This window comes from Mandrillus leucophaeus, unplaced genomic scaffold (assembly GCF_000951045.1).
Source record: "Mandrillus leucophaeus isolate KB7577 unplaced genomic scaffold, Mleu.le_1.0 Scaffold143, whole genome shotgun sequence".
NCBI lineage: Eukaryota > Metazoa > Chordata > Mammalia > Primates > Cercopithecidae > Mandrillus > Mandrillus leucophaeus.
In genome coordinates this window covers 5,216,522-5,220,786 of record NW_012101399.1, presented here as the reverse complement: position 1 = coordinate 5,220,786, position 4,265 = coordinate 5,216,522, and the positions used below count along the sequence as shown (strand labels likewise).

The window sequence follows — 4,265 nt, the reverse complement described above, 5'->3', positions numbered from 1 at the left end:
AATTTAAATTCAATGAATTCACCCACCTAGAAAAGTATGGTACTAACAACCTCTTAATACTAAAAAGAGATTTCAGAAAGATTATCAAATACAAGATCAACTTCCTCTTCATTACCGTCTCTCCCAAGTCATGAGTGGCATTGAAATCTGGCAAGAGGAAGTATAATTGATGATTAATTTAGTTTGAGTTTCGTGGAGTATATCTAAAGTTCACAGTCACTCCCACACAGACTGAAGTGATTGCTAGCCTTCTCACAATAGGAATGACTTCCACAAATCCTACTATAACCTACCGTGCTGACCCACCTGTCATCTAGACACAAACGCATAGGCAGACTGTCTTACAGCGGGGACACATGTGCATAAAGGAAGGAAAACAAGGTCTTAAATGTAGAAAGTCAGAAATTACTCTAAGGAAAATTCTTCCAATCATCATACCTAAAAAATTGCAAGTAATGAATCCAACCTCACCTGTGCCTAGTCAAAAGAGAAGTAATCTGTCAGGAATACGTGCAATTAATGCAATTATTACGTGAACACACAGGTTCTCCTTTCTAAATTTTGTGAAATAGTATTTATCAGAATTTCCAGGTTTCTTGGATGAAAACCTGTAGCTGCACTACTAAGAATACATCCGCTTGTGACACTATATGTTCTCTGCATTCCAATTATCCATAAGAAATTATTTTGATTAACCATCCAAGAGAAAGACTGAATTACCTTCTTACTCTCCCTCCATATAGAATATAACAAAAATTTCTACACTTGAATAGGTGATTAAAAAGTATGTAGCAAGGTTGGGCCCCGTGGCTCACACCTGTAATCCCAGCTCTTTGGCAGGCCAAGTTAGGCAAATCACCCGAGGTCAGGAGTTCAAAACCAGCCATGGTCAACATGGTGAAACCCCATCTTTACTAAAAATACAAAAATTAGCCAGGTGTGGTGGTGGGCACCTGTCATCCCAGCTACTCGGGAGGCTGAAGCAGGAGAATCACTTGAACCCAGGAGGTAGAGGTTGCAGTGAGCGGAGATCGTGCCACTGTACTCCAGCATGGGCAGCAGAGCAAGATTCCATCTCAAAAAAAAAAAGTATGTAGCAACTTCCAGTCTCAGCTCTGACATATAAAGAACTTGAAAATTCTAATAGAAGTGCATCCTGCAAAATACTTGACCAGTACTCCTCAAAACTGTCAACATCATCAAAAACAGAGTCGGAGAACAGAAAAAGACTTTAGGTAAAAACTAAGGAAATCTGAATAAACTATGAATTTTAGTTAATAATATTGTATCAATATTGATTCATTAACACAAAAAGTGACAAATGTACTATGTTAGTAATAGGGGACTCTGGGACTTAACTTCTCCGTAAATCTAAAACTTTTAAAAAGTGAAATCTATTTTTTAAAGTAGATAGCCAAAGAATATAAGAAAAATATAGAGGGATATAAGATAGTTAATATCAAATACTTTTTTTCTAAATTATGTGATGACTTTGGAATTTTTCAGCTACTTAAATCTGTAATGTGTTACAATTTTCTTTCTCAGTTTAAATATTCATTTTCATCATTGAGTCTACATAAGCAGTTTATATTCTATTTGTTTTAAAAGGGCTGCCAAAATTACATGAGCTTCAGACACCACCCTAGCTTTAAGTCATGGTTAGTTATTCACAGTTGCTTTCTACTCACTGAATACTCCTCAAGCCTCTACATTTTTGCATGTTGAAATTTTCTCTAATTTTCAAGGTAAGTCCATCTTGAATGACAGAGACAATGTATCCAAAAACAATGAACTCAGTATTGTAAAACCTGGATTGTCTTCCTAAATCAAGCCTTGTCCAGTACTAGCACCAATTTTACAGTCACTTAACTTCTTCCTATGAAGAATCTCAGTTCTGCCACTTGTCAGTTCTATGGCCTTGGCTAGCTATTTAACATGTTAATGCCTTAATTTGCTTATCTGTAAAATGGAGACAATAACACTGGGCAAGGATAGGGTTATCTTATGGCTGCACTGGGGCAGTTCTGTGCTTATCTCCACGGATGCCTGGAAGTATGCTACTGACCCTTGGTCAAGACAAGAATGGGAAGCAATAGCTAGTGATTTAGAACATGTCGTGTAAACTTCAAAACTCCCCTGGAGGCACTCCATATTATCTTGTCTACATTGTTTAGGATATATGGATTGATGGTTTGCATCTGGTTTAACCTGTTACACAGCTTGGCTGTAGCGAAGTGACCAGTAAAGGTGTAAAAGGCCCTTCAGTAAACTTGCATTTGAACTATGCTGAACTTAGATACCCCACATATATCTGAAAAGTGCATAATCCAAAGATGAAATGCCTCATGCACAACTGAGAAAAGACCTTGGGAGGTCTGCACTGGGTGTTTTCAGACTTCCTATAATTGCCTGTACTTTCCTTCTCCTCATGTGCCATATTATTTGCAATCATTATAGCCTTACATGAATGTACCCTGTGGAGTCTTGAGAGTTCCTTTATTTTGAGACCTTGTATAGCACCGTCATAAGGCCCTTGTAAGGATTAATTGAGCTAAGAAATGTATAGCACTTAGCACACTGCCTTATCAGTAATAAGTGTTCCATAAATGACAGCCACGATTATTCATATTTTCCCTCTCTCCAATAAGGTCCAACCCCCACCCCATTAATGTCAACATCGAGGTGGAATTAATTGCTTCCATGGACTATTATTATCTGTAGCAGTGGTTCTCAACAAAGAGCTATTTTTCCCTCAGGGGACAATTGGCAATGTCTGAAGACATTTTTGGTTGTCACAACTGGGAGAAAGGTACCACTGACATCTGGTAATTACAGACCAAGAAAGCTGCTAAACACCACCCCAGGACAGCCTCTCACGACAAAGAATTATTTAGTGCAAAAAGTCAATAGTGCCAAGGTGGAGAACAGTGGTCTGTCACTCTCATTGTTTATCTTAATTACCATCACATTCCTCAAGCAGCAGGCACAGATCCCCGCAGGTGCGTGCATGTGTGCACATGCATGTGCTTGTGTGTGTACTTGTATTCCATAAAAGTCAAACCTATAACGTGGCCTGAAAATTTCTCCTGCCTAGCTAAAGAACTGCCTCTCTTTATGGCAAGCTGACTGAAGAGGGGCCTCTTCCTTTTGCTGTTGCTGCCTACCACAAGTGTTAGCTACATGCAGGGAATCAAAGAATGAGAACTTTGTGCTATAATATCAGCTGGTCTGGAGGTTTGTGCACCTTCCCAATTATATCATTGTCACGACTTTCTCAAATCAGGCGAGAAATGCTTTTCCACTCTCTTGTCTTTCTTTCATCCCTAGAATGAGACTGTGCATCCTCTCCCAGAAACTTTCCTGAAGGCTGTAAGTGTTGGCAGATGATCCCATTTTATTTCTATCCAATGTCTGCAAAGAGAATCTAGTGCATAGAAAAACTACTGTGACAACCACATACTCAGAAATTCTCCCTCACTCTTGCTCCTCACAGAAAACTACATAAGACCATATTCCAAGGATATTCTGGAGGTCATTTTTATTTTTACTCAAAGTATGTTCATAACACCTTACACAACCCAAACCCTAGGAGTGTATCTGATATTTTCCTTTTAGGGTGACCAGCTGCCCCAATTGGCCCAGGACTTTCCTAGGTTGAGCACTGATAATCCCATGTTCTCAGAAACCCCTCTGCCCCAGACAAACTATGATAGTCTCTCAACTCTTACTCAGGTGCTTGTTAGCATGTAAAACAGCTACATTTTAATAAATGTTGTGATAAAGCAAAATTCCACATACTGACTTCCATGTTTTATTGAATGTAATTACTACATTGGAGTGGTTCTCCAGGACATTTTTTCTCCCAGATTGACGACACTACTATTGCCTTTATATGGCCAGTGCTGTCACACCACAACCCTGAGGTCACTCACAATAAGAAGCCATTCCACACTATTACCCAATGGACAGGATAGAATCGGAGCTTTACCTAAACAGCTTCTTCCCCAGAGCTTAGCTCCAAGACAAGCATCTTATTCAATAGAAATAACAACTGAAACACTCTATCTGCTGTCACAACTACTAGTAATCCAACCCATCACTCTAATTTATATTTCCAGTATCAAGTCCTTCAGATGTGTGTAATTCATCTTCATGTGACAGTAGAAAGAATTCATATTGCCCACCATGGGCCTTCATTACTGAAAATATTACTGAAAATATTTTTAATTATATTTACATTATAATTTTAATTACATTATTACTGA

General features: G+C 38.7%; 1 pseudogene; it reads right to left on the bottom strand.

Moving 5' to 3' along the window:
- Positions 1-3,019, bottom strand: part of LOC105535246 — a 58,328-nt pseudogene extending 55,309 nt beyond the window's left edge.
- Between the last annotated feature and the right edge of the window lie 1,246 nt (positions 3,020-4,265).